Source organism: Nomascus leucogenys, chromosome 15, assembly GCF_006542625.1.
Source record: "Nomascus leucogenys isolate Asia chromosome 15, Asia_NLE_v1, whole genome shotgun sequence".
Lineage (NCBI taxonomy): Eukaryota > Metazoa > Chordata > Mammalia > Primates > Hylobatidae > Nomascus > Nomascus leucogenys.
The window spans coordinates 71,865,367-71,887,768 of record NC_044395.1 but is presented as its reverse complement, the minus strand read 5'-3'; positions in this window follow the sequence as shown (position 1 = coordinate 71,887,768).

Here is a 22,402-nt window from a genome sequence, read left to right as displayed (position 1 = left end):
AGGTGCTGCAGGAATAGCTAGGACAGATTTGCTAATAGAATCAATTTTTGAGCACACTCCCCAGCCTAAGCCCAGATTTACATGCATACACACAGACAGAGGCCTTCTCACCCATAGACTCACATACAAACACAGAGAAGGCATAAAATTGCACATACAAGCTCATCACAGAACAAATGGGGACTCATTGACAGACATGCATAAACATATTCACTCACTTAAAACCAGAGTTTTGAAATAATTATTCAGAAAATGAACATAAAAATAGTTTAGTGTCAATTATAGGCACACTTTATTTTATTGGGCTTTGCTTTCATGTACTTGGCATATATTGTGTTTTTACAAATCAAAGGTCTGTGGCAAGTCTATTGGTGCCATTTCTCCAACAGCATGTGTTCACTTCATGTCTCTGTGCCACATTTGGGTAATTCTTGTAATATTTCAAATATTTTTATCATGATTATGTCTGTTATGGTGATCTGTGATCAGTGATCTTCGATGTTATTGTAATTGTATGGGGACACTATGAGCCATGCCCATATAAGATGATGAAATTAATTGGTAAATGTCATGTGGGTTCTGACTGCTCCACTAACCAATTGTTTTCCTGTCTCTCTCCTTCTCCTTGGTCCTTCCTATTCCCTAAAACACAACAATATTGATATTAGGCCAATTAGTAATCCTACAATGGACTCTATGTGTTCAAGTGAAAAGAAGAGTTGCATGTCTCACTTTAAATCAAAAGCTAGAAATGATTAAGCTTAGTGAGGAAGGCATATTGAAATCTGAGATAGGCTGAAAGCTGGGCCTCTTCTGCCAAACAAGTAGCCAAGTTGTAAATACAAAGGATATATTGTTAAAGGAAATTGAAAGCACTACTCCAGTGAACACATAAATGATGAGAAAGCCTTATTGCTGATATAGAAAAGTTTGAGTGGTCTGGATAGAAAATCAAACTAGCCACAACATACCCTTAAGCCAAAGCCAAATCCAGAGCAAAGCCCTCTCTTCAGTTCTATGAAGGCTGAGAGAAGTGAGGAAGCTACAGAAGAAAAGTTTGAAGCTAGCAGAGCTAGCTTCACATGGCTCTTGAGGTTTAAGGAAAGAGGCCATCTCCATAACATCAAAGTACAAAGTGAAGCGGCGAGTGCTGATGACGAAGGTGAAGCAAGTTATCCAGAAGATCTAGCTAAACAACAGATTTTCAATGTAGATGCAACAGATGGGAAAAGATGACATCTAGGACTTTCATGGCTACAGACAGTCAATGCCTGGCTTCAAAGCTTCAAAGGACAGGCCAACTCTCTTATTAGGGACTAATGCAGCTGTTAACTTTAAGTTGAAGCCAAAGCTCATTTACCATTCTGAAAATCCTAGTGCCCTTAGGAATTATGCTAAATCCTCATAGATGTAAAAAGTAGAACTCTGTTTATTAGAGGCTGGGAAGAACAGGGAGGAAGAGAGGATATAGAGAGGCTGGTTAATGGATATGAAATTACAGCTAGATAGGAGGAGTTCTAGTGTCTATAGCACTATAGCATAAATATGGTTAACAATAATTTAGCGTATATGTTCAAAAGCTAGAAGAGAGGATTTTGAACAACACAAAGAAATGATAAATGTTTGAGGTGATGGATATGCTAATTACCCTGATTTGGTCATTACACACTGTACACATGTATCAAAATATCACTCTGTATCCTGTAAATATGTACAAGTATCACGTGTCAATAAAAAAAAGAAAAAAGAAACCATTCATGAAAAAAAGTTATGCTGAATCTACTCTGCCTGTGCTCTATAAACGGAAAAACAGAGCCTGATGACAGCACATCTATTTATGGCATGATTTACTAAATATTTTAAGCCCACTGTTGAGACCTACTACACAGAAGAAAAGATCCCTTTGAAAATATTCCTGCTCATTGACAATACAACTGACTACCCAAGAGCTCTGAGGGAGACATACAAAAAGAAAAAGATGAACGTTGTTTTCATGCCTGCTAACACATTCATTCTGCAGCCCACGGATCAAGCAGTATTTTTTCTTTTTTTTTGAGATGGAGTTTCACTCTTGTTGCCCAGGCTGGAGTGCAATGGCATGATTTCAGCTCACTGCAACCTCCACATCCACCACCATGCCCAACTAATTTTTTTGTATTTTTAGTATAGATGCGGTTTCACCAGGTTGGCCAGGCTGATCTCAAACTCCTGACCTCAGGTGATTCACCTGCCTCAGGCTCCCAAAGTGCTGGGATTACAGGCGTGAGCCACCGCACCTAGCCTCAAGGAGTAATTTTGACTTTCAAGTCTTATAATTTAAGAAGCACATTTCATAAGGCTATAGCTGCCATACATAGTGATTTCTCTCATGGAGCTGGGCAAAGTCAATGGAAAACCTTCTGGAAAGGATTCACCATTCTAGATGCCATTAAGAACATTTATGATTCATGGGAGGAAGCCAAAATATCAACATTACTAAGAGTTTGGAAGGAGCTGATTCCAACCTTCAGGGATGATTCCGTGGCATTCAGGACTTCAGTGGAGGAAGGAACCGCACAGGCAGTAGAAAGAGCAAAAGAACTAGAATTGGAAGTGGAGCCTGTAGATGTGACCAATTTGCTGCAATCTCATAATAAAACTTGAATGGATAACTAGTTGCTCCCTGTGGATGAGCAAAGAAAGAGGTCTTTTGAGATGGAAGTTACTCCTGGTGAACATTGTTGAAATGACAAAAAAGGATTTAGAATATTACATAAGCTTAGTTGATAAAGCAGCAGCAGGGTTTGGGAGAATTGACTCCAATTTTGAAAGAAGTTCTACTGTGGGTAAAATGCTATCAAACAGCATCACATGCTACAGAGAAATCTTTCAGTGTTGTCTTAGTTCAAGAAATTGCCACAGTTACCCCAGCTTTCAGCAACCACAACCCTGATTAGTCAGCAGATATCAGCATCAAGTCAAGACACCCCCACCACCAGCAAAAAGACTGAAACTAACTGGGAGGCTCAGGTGATAGCATGTTTTAGCAAAAAATGTTTTTCATTTGTTTGTATTTTGGGGGAGGTTTTTCGTAGTTTTTTGGGGGGAGGAGGTGTTTTTGCTATTGTTGTTTGACACAGCCTTTCTCTGTCACCCAGGCTGGAGTGCAGTGGCATGATCATGGCTCGCTACAGCCTGGAATTCCCGGGCTTAAGGAATCCTCCTGCCTCAGCCTCCTGAGTAACTGGAACTACAGGCACATACCACCATACCTGGCTAAAAAGATATTTTTAAATTAAGGTACGTACGCTGCTTTTTAGACCTAATGCTGTTGCATACTTAATAGACTACAGTATAGTGTAAACATAATTTTTATATGCATTAGGAAACCAAAAAAAATTGTGTGACTCATTTTATCAAAATATCCACTTTATTGCAGTGGTCTGGAACTAAACCTGCAATAGCTCTGGAGTGTGCCAGTGTCTGGATTTTTTTTTTTTTTTTTTTTTTTTTTTTTTTTTTTTTTAGACAGAGTCTCGCTCTGTCGCCCAGGCTGGAGTGCAGTGGCCAGATCTCGGCTCACTGCAAGCTCCGCATCCCGGGTTCACGCCATTCTCCTGCCTCAGCCTCTCCGAGTAGCTGGGACTACAGGTGCCCGCCACCACGCCCGGCTAATTTTTTGTATTTTTAGTAGAGACGGGGTTTCACCGTGGTCTCGATCTCCTGACCTCGTGATCCGCCCGCCTCGGCCTCCCAAAGTGCTGGGATTACAAGCGTGAGCCACCGCGCCTGGCCAAGTGTCTGGATTTTTTATTCGTAAGTAATGAATTGTTTTATTAAAATGTTCTATGATTATAAACCCTCTCCATCTATAAAACATCTTGTATTTGCATGGCACAGTTTACTTTTCAAAGAAAATTCATAAATGTTATCCCCTTAAAACCTCCAAATGCATTTTGTGCTGTGTACTGCCTATTAGCACTCAGAACGATGCCAGCTCTTTTTAGCTCTTCTAGTGTCACCAGGAGCTGGAAACCAAAAGACTACATTTTCCCAGTTCCCTCTGCCAGCAGGGTTCTGATTTTTATTCCACCAGGAAGAAGCATTCTCATGAGATTTGGAAGGTGGGAGAGGAACAAGCCATTATTGGTACTCAGACATTGGAGGGCAGAAGATTTTACAAGTGATTTCCATAGGTCCTCCTAGGAATCACCCACATCAGTACTTCAGGCAGCTGAAATCATTGGTGGAGAGTTTTTTTTAGCAACTTTTTGATTTTCTGAGGCCATCAGCAGTTTTTCCTGATCTTCAGTCTTCCAGCTCTTTCAAATATGTTCTAAACATCAAGTTTTCTGTATCAATTTCTTCCTGCATGTAATACCTTAAGCAGTTTTCCTGACTGATACAAATGTGTACATTACACACAGGTAAACATTAGTAATTATTTTTCCACTGTCAGGTTAAACAGCATCTTCACAAACAATAAACTAACAGTACCATTTTACTTTTCTATAGGCTGTCAGATTTGGATATTTGCTTATGCTCTCTGTATTAATTTGCTAGGAGTGCTGTAACAAAGTACCATAAACTGAATCGTGTAAACAACAGAAATATGTTATCTCAGTTCTGGGGGCTGGAAGTCCCAGATCACAGTGTTGTCAGGGCTGATTGAGGGCTGTGAGGGGAAATCTGTTCCAGACCTCTCTCCTAGCTTCTGGTGGTTTGCTGACAATTTTTGGCAATCCTTGGATCCTGCCACATCATCCAATCTCTGCTTTCATATTCTATGATGCGTGTGTGTGTCTGTGTGCGTGTGTGTGTCTGTGTCTCTGTTCAAATTTCCCCTTTTTTATAAGAATACCAGACATATTGGATTAGGGTGCACCTTAATATCTTTTTATAACTTGATTGCTTCTGTAAAGACCCTATTTCTGAATGACGTCACATTCTGAGGTACTGAGAGGTAGCATGCAACATATTTTGGGGGAAAATGATACAACCCACCACGCTATTCAATTCCAGGTGGAAACTCCCAGCAGTAAAGATATATAAATTAGGAATTTAGGGAAGATGTAGGCCAGAGATACAGAATTGGGAGTATTAGCAAAAAGTGGCATTGAAGTCACTGGGAAATTCAATCAGAGAGAATAAATAGAAGAAGAGAAGAGGTCTGTAAGCAGAATGTGGAGAATACTGACATGTAAGTGAGGGGTAGGTAAATGCGAGGCTGAAAAAGAGGGAGAAGAAAGGCAAAGACAAAGAAGTATCCCAGAGCCAAAGGAGGGGCAAGGTGAGGCATGAGGAGAGAGAAGTAGAAGATGGGGCAGGTTGGACTCTGGGCGGCACAGAGCTTCAGACAAGTGCTGTTCCTAGAAACTAGCAATTGAGACTCCACGTGCTAGGCAGCTCAACCCCGTGCACTGGGCAGCTCAACCCCATGTACTGGGAAGCTCTACCCCATGCACTGGGAGGCTCTACCCTATGCACCAGCCAGCTCTACCCCATGCACCGGGAAGCTCTACCCCATGCACCGGGAAGCTCTACCCCATGCACCGGGAAGCTCAATCCCATGCACTGGGAAACTCTACCCCATGCACTGGGAAGCTCTACCCCAGGCACTGGGAAGCTCTACCCCATGCACTGGGAAGCTCTACCCCATGCATTGGGAAGCTCTACCCCATGCACCAGGCAGCTCAACCCCATGCACCGGGCAGCTCTACCCCATGCACCGGGCAGCTCCCATGTACTGGGCAGCAGCTCGACTCCCACTGGTACTGCTGCCACCAGGCCATCTACTCATGGCACTGTCTTCCTGACCTCTCACTCCCAGATCCCACTAGCCCTCTTCAGTGGGCCCTGCTAGAGTGAGAGAGGCAGCAGTTTCCTCATTGAAGTCATCAGGAATCTTTCAGAAGTGTTTAGAAGTGATAAAACTTAAACTCAAAAGACCTTTAACAAAAAATGAGAATATGTTGCTGGAGTGGCTCAGAGAACTGAAGGGGATGATGAAGAAGCAGAACAGCTTCAGGAACCCCGGGACAGGCTGGTTCCCAGGAAGCAACCCCGCAGATGAACATTCCTGTGGAGGATGTTAGCTCATTAAGGAGAGCCTGCGGAAAGGAAGGAAGCAGGGTTAGGCGAAGGGAGGACTTGAGGTGTGAAACTGCATCACTCAGCAGAGGCCCCACCTACCCCAGGGGAGTTCTGAAGCTGGGGTGATGGTGCCAAGTTTTTATCTCCCCATGTTCGTCGGCTGCCCTGAGTTGAGGCAGGGATGCCAGGTCTGTATACCCCACACCATAAAGGAGGGTGTGACCTTAGACAAGGCAGCTGTCCTCAGCTGAGTTACCATATGAGACTGGCAGCTCAGGGCCTCCTGCCAGCAGCTCCCAGCAGCTTGAAGTAAATAGCCCTTCATCCCATTACAAACTGAAAGTTTCTGTCCTCCACCACACCACCCCAAGTCATATGTTGAAGCCCTAACCCCCACCGTGACTTGATTTGGAGATGGGGTCTGTGAAGTAGTAAAGATTAAGTAAAGTCATGAGATTGGCGCCCTAATCCAAGAAAGCTGGTGTCCTTATATGGGGCAGAAAAGACATCAGAGCCCTCTCTCTCCACCATGTGAGCACACAGAGAGAAGGCAGTTGTCTGCAAGCCAGGAACAGAGCCCTCACCAGAAATCAACCATGCTGGCACCGGATCTTAGGCTTTCCAGTCTCCAGAATTGTGAGAAAATACATTTCTGTTGTTTAAGCCACCAGTCTATGATATTTTGTTATTATGGCAGCCCTAGCTGACTCATATAATTTCAAAGGACAGTGTCTGCAGCATATTCCAGGGGCCAGCACAGGAGCTGAACCAGGGACACAGTTACTCAGAACTGACTCTCTCTCTCTCTCTGTTTCTTTCTCTCTCTCTCTGTCTCTCTCTCTCTCACTCCACCTCTGCTCTTTTCCCTAAATTGTAAGAGACAACATGACCATCTACAGCCCCTCCCCTGAAGCCATGATCCAAGCAAGAGGAGCACTCTCCCTCAGGCTTTAATCTGAAAGATCCCAGGAAGGACTCTAATTTGCCCAGTTTATACCATGTGCACCCTCCTGGGCCAAACCCGAGGTCAGTAGCATGGGGCACTATGATTGACTTTGCCTTTGATCAAATAGGCTAAATCTAGCTATCAACAGACAAAGGAGCAAGGGGGAGATGCTGAGCAGAAACAGGAAATAGATATGACACCCATTATTTTACCAATCGTTTGCTCAGTCAAATGTCAGTAACTTGGCCGGAAGCAGTGGCTCCCACCTCTAATTCCAGCACTTTGGGAGGCCAAGGTGGGCAGATTGCTTGAGCCCAGGAGTTCAAGACCAGCCTGGGCAACATAGTGAAACCAAGTCTCTATAAAAAAAAAATACAAAAATTAGCTGGGCCTGGTGGTGTGTACCTCTAGCCCCAGCTACTTGGGAGGCTGAGGTGGGAGGAGCCCTTGAACCTGGGAGTTTGAGGCTACAGTGAGCCATGATCACACCACTGCACTCCAGCCTAGGTGAAAGAGTAAGAACCTACCTCAAAAAAAAAAAAAAATTTAGTAGCTCACCAACCTTGTGACATCAAGCAAATCAGTGCCTCTTTGAGCTTTCTCATCCTCTGTCAAGTGGTGATGACCGTGGTCATAGTGAGAATCAATGAGATAATGCATATAATAAGCCTCCCAGGCACAGGGTTGGCACATAGTAAATGTCCAATAGAAGATAACATCTATTACTTTTATTATCTGAATACTGCTATAAGAAAATATAATTTTGCACCTCAAATTTCTGAGCCAATTTTCAAAGCATGGATGATAAGAAAAATCCAATTATATTTGCCCAAGGTCCAAAAACTCATAAAGTTACCTGGAATATGCATTTTTCAAATAAGGAAACCGAAGCCCAGAGAAGTTAATAACTGTCCCAAGATCTGAAAAAAAGAAGAGATAGGGCTGGAATCAACAACCCTGAACTCTAAAATCATCCCCAGATACCCCCAAACCAGCTGCCACTCCACCCTGCCATTGTCTCCACAGGCACCCACAACCAGACTCCAATCCATCCTAGCCCAGAGATGCAGCCTCATCTTTTTGTTCCCAGGCACCCAAGCTATATGATCAAGCCCAGGGCTGCTCAGTAAGCATTGCTGTGATGGAATTGAAACCCTATAGGATATCTAGAAAGCAAGTGGGATATCTGGAAGTAATAAACTTCTGACTGCTTGTTCATTTGGAACCCAGGGTGGGTAGCACAGATTCTTCTCATCTCTCTTCCTTAAGAATCAATAAAAAAGTAGTGATGCATTTAGCAGAGATTAAATAAGTGAAATAGCCTTTTATGGGACTGATACTTTGGTTACATTCCTAAAAGTCACTTGGGGTTAATTTGATATATCATTTGGTAATTGAAGTACAAATTTCAAAAACTGAGTCTTTGTATCCTGAGAAGAAAAAGAAGTGTTTGGCCAGGGGATGTGGGAGCAACAAGTAGAAAGTAGCATTTTTAGTTGAGCGTTGAAGGATGACTAAGTAGCGTTGGGCATTCCAGGCAGGAAAACACAGTGTGAGCAAAGATACAGAAGTAAGAAACTGGGAATGTGTTTGGGACTGGCAGGATCAGATGGGAGTTCAGAGGTTTTTTGGTGAGCATCGGAGGCTGTCCTGGAGTCAGGGTGAGGCTGGCTGCAATGGCCCCTGCACTGCCCCTGGGCTAAACAGAGGCGTGAAGTTGCAGAGGAAGGTGTGCAGACAAAGGCATTCAGGCTTCAAAGCAATAGTATTTGGGGACAAATTTGTCTTTTCTGATCCTAACTTAGGAGTGCGGTAGGAAGACAGACCTGAGTTCAAATCCCACTTCTGCCATTTCTGTGATATGAGGTTTTACACAAGTGGCTCACCCCTGGTGAACAACTATTTTTTCAGGTGCTAGAGACAATAATAATGCTCCCCTTAGAGTATGTAAACCCAATGCCGGTAGGTGCCAGGAAAGTAAGGTAAATAACATCGCCTGGCTATAATGTAACAAGTAGTAGAGACTGCATTCAATTCTAATCCTAAAAGTAGTCAGACTCAAACATTTAAAAATATTGGGCAGACTAAACGAAATGCACTTGGGCAGCATATAGCCAGCATGTGAATTGTTGACTATCTCATAAGGTTGTTGCAGGAATTAAGTGAGATAATGAATATAAAGCGCTTTGCACAGTAGAGGAGCCAGACAAAAAGAGGTCATATACTATGATTCATTTATATGAAGTTCAAGAACAGGCAAACTAGTCTATGGGGAGAGAAATGAGAAAAGTGTTTACCTGGGAGGAGGAAGGGAGGTTGGCAGTGAGGGGGTCTACAGGAACCTTATGGGGTATTGCAAATGTCCTATGTCTGGCTCTAGTTTTGGTTACATGTTTTTAAACATACATAAAAATTCATTGAGATATACACAAGTTTTGTGAGCTTTATTGCAACAAGTTACACTTGGATCAAAAGGGAAATTTTAAAACAAGTCCTTCACAGAGTAATAAGAGCTTAATGAATGGTTGTTGTAGTTATTATTATCATTACTACTTTTACTACCACTTTCATTATTATTAAGCTACAAAGTCAGTAAAACAACAAACGAGCAACAAGTAATCATCAAAGACCCGCTAGATGCTGGGTGCTGAGTGTTTATGTCAGATTACATTTCCCAAAAGTGACTATATATATAGATACTTAGCTCTCCACATCCATAGGTTCCACATATCTTTTCTTGTCATTATTTCCTAAACAATATGGAATAACAACTATTTATATAGCATTTATATTATATTAGGTATTACAGGTAATCAGAGATTATTTAAAGTACATGGGAGGATGTGTGTGTTATATGGAAAGTCTACAAATTCTACATCATTTTATATCAGGGACTTGAGCATCTTTGGATTTTGGTGTCTAAGGAAGGAACCAATTCCCCATGGATACCAAGGAATGAGGCTGTGTGTGTGTGTGTGTGCACGTGCTATGACATGTTTCATTTCCCCCACCAAGAGATGGAGTCTATGTTCCCTCCCGTTGGATCTGGGCTCGGCTTGTGACTATTCTTACCAATAGAGTGTGGCAGATGTGATGCTATGTGACTTCTGAGACAGGTCATGAAAACCATATGACTTCTATCTGCCTCTCTCTTGAAACACATGCCTTGGGAGCCCTTCTTCCCATGCTGCAGGAATTATGTGGAGAGGCTACATAAAGATGCCTGAGAAGCCCTGGCTATTCTAGCCCTTAGCTGTTCAAGGCTTCTTAGCCCAGGAACTGGATACATGAGTCAAGAAGCCTTTTCAATGGTCCTAGACACCATCTGACTGCAGCTTCATGAGAGACCCTGAGCCAGAACCACTCAGCCAAGCTGCTCCTGTATTCCTGACCCATAGAAATCATGAGAGATAATAAATGATTATTACTGCTTTAAGCCAGTAAGTTTTGAGGTGATTTGTTAGCAGCAACAGATAACTGATATAGATGTTGGTACCCGGAAGGAAGGTGATGCTGCAACAACAAAAACTAAAAGTGGAGCAGTGTCTTTGAGGGCAGAAATTGGAAGGACTTTGAAGAGACAATGGCATCTGATGGCTTCAGGGAGGTGGGTTGGAGCCATAATCTTGAAAGACACAATCTCAAATGCCATAATTCTGAAAGATTAAAATCCTGAAAGATTAAAATCTCAAAAATATAATTCCAGAAAAAATAATTTTAAAAATTATTTAAAAGACATTTATTTACATTTTAAAAGGGGTTTTATTTGGGAAACATATTTAAAAATGACAGAACACTTCATAGGCCACTTTATATGATAAAATAGGCAATAATAACCTACATATTTTTGTAAGCATAAGTGCTCTTGTATTCTAGGGACAGTCACAGGGGTATAGCAGTTATGAGCAGATTAACCATATTCATAAAGAAATAGGTCAAAAAGTAAAATGTAGAAACACCTGTCACTACAGTTGGTAGTTGCGTGCACCCAGCTTTATAACTGCAGTCATCTGAAATACTGTGATGGACACCTTATGTCTTTTGATGAGATCCTTCAAAAACCATTATGGGTCACCACTGCATATGCAGTTGCCCAAAGAACTAAGATCTCAAGAGATTTTATTTTTAACAATGCAGATGTACAAAAAGGACATATCATCATTTATTGAGGAATTTTGCATGTTTTTACATTGAGAATCAGGGCAGCCAGCTGTGTTAGTCTCTGACTAAGGCCAAAAGCTTCGGGACCTGGGTAAAACCGGGTGTGAAGTCCTGGAGTCCGAAGGCTAGCAAGCCTGGAGTTCTGATGTCCAAGGCAGCAGAAGAAAAACCTCTCCCAACTCTCAGAGAAAGACCAATTCACCTTCTGTATTTGTTCTTTCTGGGCCCCCAGATGATTAAATGGTGCTCACCAATATTGAGGGCAGATCTTCCCCACCTAGTCCACCCAGACTCACACACTAACCTCCTCTAGAAACACCATCACAGACACACCCAAAATAATGCTTCACCAAGTTTGTAGGTATTCCTTATTCCAGTCAAGATGACACCTCAAATTAAGTCCACAACTCCACCCCTTGCCAATTTGGCACCCGCACATACCTCCTTTTATCTCCTTAAATAAAGACAGTAACAAGGTAATAGTTCCACCTAACATGATGCAACTATCCTGTGTACAACCAAAAACAGAGTAATTCCTCCCCCAGAATTTGGCTTTCAGGATTTCAACACTCTAGATTTTAATCTTTCAGGATTGTGATTTATAGGATTTTAGACTTTGGGGATTTTGATCTTTATGGATTTTGATCTTTTAGTATTTCAACATTCAGATATACAGCACTTGGAATTGTGTCTTTTGGGATTACAACCAGCACTGCAAGAAGGCTATCCATGAGTGCTTAATGGAAAGTAAGAAAGGTGATATTAGAAAATAGAGGAAAGGGAATCTTTATAATATGTTCTATCAGTCTGCTTGAACTGCCATAACAAAATACCATCAACTGAGTGGCTTAAACAACAAAATTTATTTTTCACAGTTCTGGAGGCTGGGAAATCCAAGATCAAGATTCTGGCTGATTTGAGTCCTTGTGAGGGCTCTCTTCCTGGCTTGCAGATGGCTGTCTTACTGTTGTGTCTTCACCTGGAAGAGCAAATGCTCAGATGTCTCTTTCTCTTTTTTTTTTTTTTTTTTTTTTTTTTTGAGACAGGTTCTTGCTCTGTTGCCCAGGCTGGAGTGCAGTGGCACAATCTTGTCTCACTGCAACCTCTGCCTCCCAAGCTCAAGTGATTCTCCCACCTTGGCTCCCGGGTGGCTGGGACTACAGGCACACACCACCACACCCAGCTAATTTTTTGTATTTGTAGAGGCAGGGTTTTAACCATGTTGCCCAAGCTGGTCTTGAACTCCTGAGCACAAGTGATCTGCCTGCCTCAGCCTCCTAAAGTGCTGGGATTATAGGTGTGAGCCATGGCACCCCGCCCTTTTCCTCTTCTTTAAGGGCCCTGGCCTGATGGAATTAGTGCCCGACCCTTAGTGACCTCATTTAACCTTTATCACCTCCTCATTGACTCTGTCTCCAAATACAGTCACATTAGGGGTTAGGCCTTCACCACATGAATATGTGAGAGGATATAAATGTTCAATCCATAGTATAGAGTGAGGAAAACCTCAGCAATACTATCTTCTATAGTAAAATGGAAAGTAGAAAATATACCTAATGAACTGGATGATCTAGCAAAGGAGATTTCCAGGCAGAGTGTTGAAGGTGCCACCTGGCTTCTGGTTGCTTATAATAAAATGTGAAAAGTGAGAAGATGTGTTAAAGAAAGAACCATTGAACATAAAGGGGCCAGGACTTGCTGAGTTTAAAAATAAAAATGTCTTATTGCTAAATTCTCGAGATAGGAAATGATACTGAAATTTTAAAACGTCCTCCAGGCAAAGATCAAATTCAGTGTCCTGGCAGGAAAAATGATCTAAAGATGAAACTGACAGAGTGAATGCAAAGCCCTTTATTAAGACCTCAGAAATATGTAAGGTGGTGCTTCAAACAGGAAAAAAGAGGTCCCTCACCCATAAACAATACAGCTTCTGGTAATCTTAATTGTGGTATCCCATAGCAGCCTTACAGGAAACTCAAGATGCAAAGTAGCCTATCACATTGATACTTGTGGTTGTGACTTTTAACTAATGGAGTTAATGCCAATAGGATTTATAGAGTCTTATTCATAGATTATAAGGTTATTACATTGTGTGAAATATTGTCTGCATGGATTAAAAGGGACAGTGACCATATACAATGAAAATGGGTCTTTGCAGGAGGTAGAGGTTGCAGTGAGCTGAGATCGCGCCATTACACTCCAGCCTGGATGACAAGGGCAAAACTCCATCTCAAAAAAAAAGAAAGAAAAGAAAACAGGTCTTTGGACCTTTAAACCACTATAAGAAAGCAGGCTTAGAAAACTGCTTAGCTGCAAACACTGGCTGTTTTTTATGGGAAAGAGAAGATGACTCAGCTTCTGCCTCTGAGCCCAGAGACTGGAGCCAAGAGCCATAGAAAACTGTTCTCAGGCAGTAGGACTGAGTTCTAACCAAGAAACTGCCCATGTTCCCAGCAGAATTTCAGAATTGCTGAGTCCCCTGTGTACCTCCCATTTTCCTTTCTTCTTCCTTCTTACAGGATGATCTATAATGTTTATCCTATGCCTGCCCTACCATTGTATATTAGGTAGAGGGAAGATAATATGTTTCTTTTTTCATGGGTCTATAGATCAAGAGGAACTGTGCAGGAGGTACTGTATTTGAGAAATTTACCCAAGGAGCCTCATTTGAACCTGGACCCAATTAGATGACAAGACCTGGGAGTTCAAACTGATACTATAATATGATGAGACTTTTATGGGCCTTGGGAAGGGACAAGTGTATGTTTGATGGGAAAGCTATGAATCATCAGGAGTCAGAGGTAGACGGAAGTAGCCAGCCTCCTATGATCCTTGCCTCCTGGTATCCTTGCCCTCACGTAATCCCCTCCCACACTGAATCACAGCTAGCCCTGAGTGACCAATATGATACAGAAGAAATGAGGCTGGGTCATAAAAGGCCTTGCAGCTTCTGCCTTGGACCCTCAGACCTCTTGGTCCAAAGGAAGCCAGCTGCCATGATGTGAAACATCCATGGTGCCCTATGGAGAGTAACTGAGGCCCCCTCCAATGGCCAGCACTAACTCACCTGCCAGTGAGTGATCCACCTTGAGAGTAGATCCTCCTCTGTCAGCCCCAGTCAAGCCTTCAGATGACTACAGCCCTGGCTGACATTGGAGGCAAGCTCATGAGAGACCCTGAGCCAGAACCACCCAGCCATGCTGTTCCAGAATTTCCAGAACCTGAGACAGAACCACCCAGCCATGCTGCTCCAGAATTTCTGTGCCAAACAAACTATGAGAGGGAAAAAATAATTATTGTTGTTTAAAGCCATTAAGTTTTGGGGTGATTTGTTACACAGCAGTAGATACCTAAAACAACTCTATAGAACATGCAAAGAACTTGCAATAGAGTGAGAAGGAAATGTATAGACACTGGAGCACACACAGTTTAGGGCAGCATGAGATTCACTTGGCCAGCTTGTTAAAGGACAATTTCTCTTTCCTGATGGGGTGTTGGCAGAAATAAGGAGCCTGGAGGTGGTGAGATTTTGGGAGACAGTTTCAAGAGGTGAGTTGGCACCTTAGAGAGAAGGTTCTCCTTTCAGCATTAAATTCTATCAGGTCCTGGCTTTGTTGTTGCAAAAGAGATCTTTCCATTTACAGAGCTTTTTTGCATTAGCTCTGTTACTGTGGGACAGAGGCAGGTCAGGGATTATCTTGCCTATGAAACAGCGGATAAAACTGAGGGTCCCACTGGGTAATTGGCTTGCCTGAGCCCTGGGCACTTTCTGCTTCCATAACAGCGCTCAGCGGCACAGAGCTGCCTTTGACTGCCAAAAGAATCAGAATTCAAAATGCCAAGGCTGGCCGGGCATGGTGACTCATGCCTGTAATCCCAGCACTTTGGGAGGCTGAGGGAGGCGGATCACGAAATCAGGAGTTCGAGACCAGCCTGGCTAACATGGTGAAACCCTGTCTCTACTAAAGATACAAAAAAAAAAAATTAGCTGGGCATGGTGGCACGTGCCTGTAATCCCAGCTACTCAGGAGGCTGAGGCAGGAGAACTGGTTGAACCCAGGAGGCGGAGGTTGCAGTGAGCCGAGATCACACCACTGCACTCCAGCCTGGGTGACAGGGTGAGACTCCATCTCAAAAAAAAAAAAAAAAAAAAAAAAAAAAGCCAAGCCAAGGCTGGGCCATAAACACACATTAAGAAACAACAGGGAGGGAAAATGCAGGCCAATTGCTCTGAGACCCTCAATAAGTAATAACAGACTTTGGCTGCCTTAAAATAGTCTTTCACACCCATTAAAATCTGTCCCTCAGGGTGCTAAAGCTGAACTAATATCATAGCCAAGATTATGCACCTCTCTTTGCTGTGTGACCTCAGGCCTTTCTGGGTCTCTAAGCCTGATCAATATTATGTGGGATTAGACTGGTCTCTAAGGCTTCATGTGGTTCTGACATCATAGGATTCATGAGGAATTTGTGGGCCCTTCAACATGGAAGTTGGGATAATAATACCAGGCAGTTTCCATCTTGAGTCTCCGATCTACAAGATCAATGCCAAACAGGAAATTGCAGGCAGTAATTTATTCTGAATTCTCTCACCATGGGACTTGTTTACATACTTTGCTACATGGACTCTAATAAAACATTAAACAGACAAAGAAGGTTTCTGCCAGCTTCCCAGCCCCTTGACATATGCTCCTTTTCCTGCCAGCGCCCCCTGGAGAGAGGACCTCCCGGGGACTACAGCTGTGATCCAGAAAAACTGCAGAGAGCCAGGCAGGAGGTCGGTTGCAAAAATAACCAAGCCCACAAAATAAAATGACATAAGAATAAAACATTATATAAAAAATAAAGTGATCAAGCTAGATCAATATCAGAGGACACTCTGATCAATACCCACCTTTGGTCTGTATGTCTAAAGGAGGAGAGACACAAATTGGAGTGTCTGCCTGCCCAGCACCACCCAATTGACTTTGCCCTACTGTATTAGTCTGGGTTCTCCAGAGAAGCAGTACCAATAGAGTAGGTAGATAGATACAGATATATAGATAAATAATAAAGAGATTTACTATCAGGAATTAGCTCACACAAGTGTGGCAGCTGGGAGGTCCAAGATCTGTAGCCAGCAAGATAAAGACCTAGAAGAGCTAATGGTGTAGTTCCAGTATGAGTGCAAAGGCCTGAGAACCAGAAGAGCCAATGGTATAAATCCGTCTGAGTCCAAGTCCAAAGGCAGAAGACTGATGTCCCAGCTCAAAGACAGTCAGAGAGAGAGAAAGAATTCTTTCTTACTCAGCCTTTTTTCCTCTTTAGGCCTTCGACGGATTGCATGAGGTTCACCCACACTGGGGAGGGCAATCTGCTATACTCAATCTTCCAAATCAAATGTTAACCTTATCCAGGAACATCTCACAGACACACCCAGAAATAATGTTTAACCAAATATCTGAGCACCATGTGGCCCAGTCAAGTTGACTCATAATATTAGCTATCCCATCCACTCAGGCCCTGGAGGAATAGGAATTTGACAGAATTACACCCTGGCAAAACAGTAAGATGAAGTGAGGTCTGGAAACTGACCACTGTTGATCCTGGTGCCTGGCCTATTGGGCTTGGCTCTGGGAGCCCAAGTGAGAACTGAGCTGACATTGTGTTTATAGTAGCCATTGTAATTTCATATGAGAGAATAGCATACCTTCGATCTTTCTCCATTACATCAATCTGTACAGTAGCACACAGGATTGGAAATAGCTAGAAACACAGGAATGAAAACTCCATTAACTTGAAGACTAAATTTTGATCCCCTAAAGCAGGAATGCCTGAGAGTTTGGGGAAGTGAAATGTTCACTCTGAACAAGGAAATGACCAGTGTGGGGCTGTACAGGTTGTGGGCCAACATGGGAAGCAGAAATGATTCAGCAGAATATGCAGAATCAGGACAAAGCAGATGGCAGGGAACTGAATGATGATTAAGTTGCTTCTGTCTTGAGGTCAGTGCTACCCGAGGAAGGCAGGGTTGGCAGTCAGCACACCGCCCATTCTGAAATGGTGCCTCATATTGTTTATGGCTGATGTTAAATACAATTACAACTAGGTTAACTGTTGAGTAAGTGATATACGATAAGCTTACTTCTTTGCTAATCTTTTTGGTGTATATACAAATTCTTGAATAAAAGGTGACTTTGATACTTAAGGAAGACTAGCTAAATTGCAAGGGCATAGTCAGTGTGTACAGTGGCCACCATAATACTCAGCAGGGACAGACTCAGGAAGCAGGTCCCCTTTTCCTCCTGCCCCAAGATGAAAGAGAGAGAACCTCTTTTTGCTAAAGAGAGAGAGCCTCTCTTTACACTTTAAACTCCCTTATCACTTGGTGAGAGATAGACCCAAGACATGGTCTCCCATATCTTGACTCCTAGTCCATTGCTCTCCCTGCTTGGCTGTGAAGAAGCAAAACTCAGAGCCTGGGCTCAGAAACAAACACCAACTTGCTATCGGGTAAAAGTGGGATATCAAATACCAGCAGCCCCATCTCCTGTCTTGGCTTACATTTCTCTTAATTCGTCCTACTCTGGAGCACCTCACACACATGCATGCATACACACACGCAAACCTCCCACTGCTGGACATCAGCACCCAGTGTGGATGTGATGGAGTGAAGATGGGAGAACAGAGCTACTTGATTGGCCCAGGTACCAGGAAACTCAGAGGCAGAAGCTGCAGGGGTATGAAGCCTGTGCCTTGGACTGGTTGCAGGATGGTGGAGTAGACACTTCACTCTCTCTCAGTGATGCAGGCTACTCACCCCTACACCGGCTCCCCGCCAGCCCACAGTGGCTGTTTTAGCCCATAACTAGCCTTTCTTATCATGAACTTGCTCCCTTTCTGAACTCAGTATCTGCCACCTACCCCCCCCTCCCTGCCACAATTCTCCAACCCTGGAGACTTTGCCTGTGCAAGGACTCACTGGCATCACAGCCTCACCTCTCCCCTGTGAACCATGACTTAGCTCATCCTGAAGACCACAGGGCACCTAGTACCCCTTTCCCGCTCCATCCCTGAAGATACCAACCCAACCAAATCCCAGCCTCTTGGCCAGTGGCTGTGTATACCCAGATGCCCCGGGCAAGCAAAGACAGACAACAGGACACTGCCTCTTTTCCAGTGAGCCAGGTAATTTCAGTGTGTTTCCTGGGTGTAAGGACCAGGACACGCGGAGGGCTTTGGGAACAGCAAACAGGGTCAGGTCTAGTCTGGATCATCAGGAAGAGCATCCCAGAGGCAGTAATAATAAAGCCGAGACCTGAAGACCAAGAGAATGGGAGGACAGTGAAGAGAAGAAGGGGGAACAGGAGAAAGGAGGGAACCAGCAGTTTACTGGGCTGGTAGGCAGGTAAAGAGGGAATGAGGAGGCCTAGGTACAGCTGTGAGGGGCATACAGCAGACACAGATGAAGCTATCTCTGCCCTGTGTCAAATTATAGCATGAACAAAGAACACTGGTGGCAGTTCAAAGACATGGTATGCAGTCCCAGCTCTGGCACTCCTTGAGCAAGTCACACCCACAATCTGAATCTCGGTCTCCCAACTGCCTATTGTCACCCACACTGTAACAGAAGGTGTGCCATTACTGCTAATTGACATTTATCTCTCTCCATCACTTGGAAACCATTTCAGCCCCAATTGTTCTCTGTGCCTCTAAAAAATAAAATAAAAAAAAATTTTAAATCACTAGGCTCCTAACTGAACAATAACTACCGTGGCATTACAAGGCCAACCAGGACCCTTACCCTAGCCCATTATCTCTCTCCTCTTTTCAACTTAGGGAAAACAAAAGAATCAGTTCAACAAAGTCATTTATTCTCCACTTTATAGGCTGCAGAGCAAATGGTTTTCAAGGTTTTGTAACAGACAGTGTGGGTGACAACAGGAGTTGGGAGACAGATTTAGAGTGGGGGTGATAACCTACCTGTGGTCACCCACACTGTCATCCCAACTGTGAAGAAGCACGTTGGAATGTTTGACCTCTGAAGACTGGTCCTGCCTCATTAATTCATTCAGCCAACATTTATCAAGAGCCTTTCATGTCCCAGCCCTTTTCCAAAAGGTGGGAATCCATCAGTGAACAAAACAGACAACAACTCTTACCCTAACAGATACATTCTAGAGGAGGGAAGACATGCAATAAAAATAATAAATATGTAATAAATAAAAAAAATTTAATTTTTTCAGAAAGGTCTAGGTGCTATAGAGAAAAGATAAAAGTAGAACAGGGAGTAGTTTGCATTTTAAAAAGGGTGATTAGGGCAGGCTACATTGAGGAGGTGTGTTTGAGTGGTGAAGACTTGAAAAAGGTGAGATTTCAAGCCATCAAGTTCTCTGGGAAAGGGAAAATGAGGGCAAAGGAAATACAGCAAAACCTCAGGGCAGAGGATCCCCACCGTGTTAGAAAAACAGCAAGGAAGTCAGGTGTCCAGCAGGGCGTGAAAGGGAATAATGACAGGAAATGAGGCCAGAAGGGTGAAGGGGGATGGCTGCACTGAGTGCAAAGGGCCCAGTAGGCTATTTAAACTTGCTCCACGGCCCCCAGGCTCCCAGCCACTGGCAACCTCTTTGACTTAGTTGGGCTTCTGGAAGAAATTTCAGGGAAGTGACACCAGCCCAACTTCTTCCTCTAGTTGGGGGCTATAGTGCTGTCTCAGGAATGGCTACCATGTGTCTTGGCATTGAACTTGGCAGCCTAGACACAGGCTTGCAGTGTGGTCCTCACAAAGGCCACACACCCAGGGATCTCCTGCCCCACCCCATCCCTCTACAGCAGCAGTCCCGAACCTTTTTGGCACCAGGGACTGTTTTCATGGAACATAATTTTTCCACAGATGGGAGGGGGGTGGGGGATGGTTTTGGGATGAAACTATTCTACCTCAGATCATCAGACATTAGATTCTCATAAGGAGCACGTAACCTAGATCCCTCGCATGCACAGTTCACAACAGGTTCACGCTCCTGAGAATCTCATGCCACAGTTGATCTAACAAGAGGCAAGCTCAGGTGGTAATGCTCACTCACCGCTGCTCACCTCCTGCTGTGCAGCCAGTTCCTAACAGGCCACCACTGACTCTTACTAGTCCGCAGCCAGGGGTTGGGGACCCCTTCTCTACAGGGTTCACTCTATCCTTGTGCTCAGCCTTTCTCCTCATTGCTGGGCACAAAGGAGTCAGGAAGGAAGGCCCTGGGTTCCAGGTTGTAGAGGATATTTTTTCTAGCCAATGCCATTACTGCTAACTGCTAACAGATGTTTATCTCTCTCCATCACTTAGAAACCCATTTCAGCCCCAATTGCTCTTTCTGCCTCTGAAAAGTAAAAAAAAAAAAAAAAACAAAACAACAACAACAACAACAAAATCATTAGTCTCCTAACTAAACAATAATTATCTTGGCATTGCGAGGCCAGCCAGGCCCCTTACCCTAGCCCATTACTACTCTCCTCTTTTCAACTTAGGAAAAAAAAAATCCGAATCAGTGCAACAAAGTTATTTATTCCCCACTTTATAGTCTGCACAGCAAATAGTTTGTCAACATCTTTTAAAAACCACTTTCCTCCCTCACATTGTGCTCAGGAAGCTGCTTTGTCTTTCCTTCAGCTATTGATTTTTGCATCTTGTTAGGGTTGTTCTGTGCTCCTAAGGAATTAATAACAAATTAGTCAAAGTCCATGAGCTGCAGCTCAGCTTGCTGGGCTTACCTGGACAGCCAGCCTGGGCGCTGCTTCCCTTCTACTTCATTCCTGGAGGATGAGAATATCCCCAAGGATGGAGACTTGGCATTCTTGGTCTTACTCTGTATTGCCAAGGAGAAGTGGAACTGCCCTGGGCTTGATCTTGGAGTCCTGAGGATTAAGTGTAGACCTTTGGGGAGAATGAGGGAAGCCACATGGAATAGTTGAAAGGATGTGGTTTTGGAGACAGACTTCAGTTTGAATCCAAACCTAACTACTTGCTGACTTTGTGACTTTGGGCAAGTGCCCTAGTGTTTGGGGGTATGGGGGCCCCAAGGGTGTCACAGCTGTGAGTACCAGGCTCACTTTTTGTTCCATATGAATTTTAAAATATCTTTTTCTAGTTCTGTGAAGAATGTCATTGGTGGTTTGATAGGAATAGCATTAAATCTGTAAATTGCTTTGGGCAGTATGGCCATTTTAATGATATTGATTCTTCCTATCCATGAACATAGAAAGCTTTTCCATTTGTTTCTGTCACCTCTGATTTCTTTGAGCAGTGTTTCGTACTTCTCCCTGTAGAGATCTTTCACCTCCCTGGTTAGCTGTATTCTTAGGTAAAAAATTTAAACTTTTAAAAGAAGTTTTCTCCTCATTAACATAGTAGTGAGGAAGAAGAAAGAAGAAAGGAAGAAGAAAGAAGGAAGATGAAAAAGAAGGAAGGAAGGAAGGAAGGAAGGAAGGAAGGAAGGAAGGAAGGAAGGAAGGAAGAAAGAGGGAGGGAGGGAGGGAGGGAGGGAAGGAGGAAAGGAGAAGAGAAGGAGGAGGAGGAGAAGGAGGAAAATAATAATTTTCTCTGGCTTTGGAATGTAAACTGAAGAGAACAGGATGGTGTTCTCTGACAGAACCCAGGCCTTTCATGCTTTGACATGAGGATTATGGCAATGAAATAAATACCTATAATCATACTGCTGTAACTTTGTACCACCTTAGAGTTTATTCATTTATTCAACAAATATTGATCAACAGCCCACTACATGAAGGCAATTTCATATGTATTATCTCTAGCCATCTGGCTTTTAAAAATTAGAGACAGGTAATGTGGGTCAGTGGCTCCTTCTCTTGTCAAGTTTACACAGTGGCCACTGACTCCCCTGGGAGAAGAGGGTAGGTTCTGGTTATGTGATGTCTGAGGGTAGAAGAAACAGAGGCAGGTCTTCCCCTCTGGGCCGCAGTGGATATTCCTGTACTATGTCTAAAATCAGACATCTCACAATCCAAGGAGAAGTTTCCTTCCAGACTAATTCTCTCCCACAAGATAAACACCTACTTCCCCTACTAATGGGGTACATGAGAGAATGGAGAAATGAGAAAAAATATGTCTATTCTCCCTCTTGTGGAATATGTGTGGCCTAGAGAAGTATGTAGTTTAAATTCTACCCACTCACCACCCAATGTGTGAGGAAGAATCCACATAGCACACAGAGTCTAACATATGGAGTGTGCTCTTCC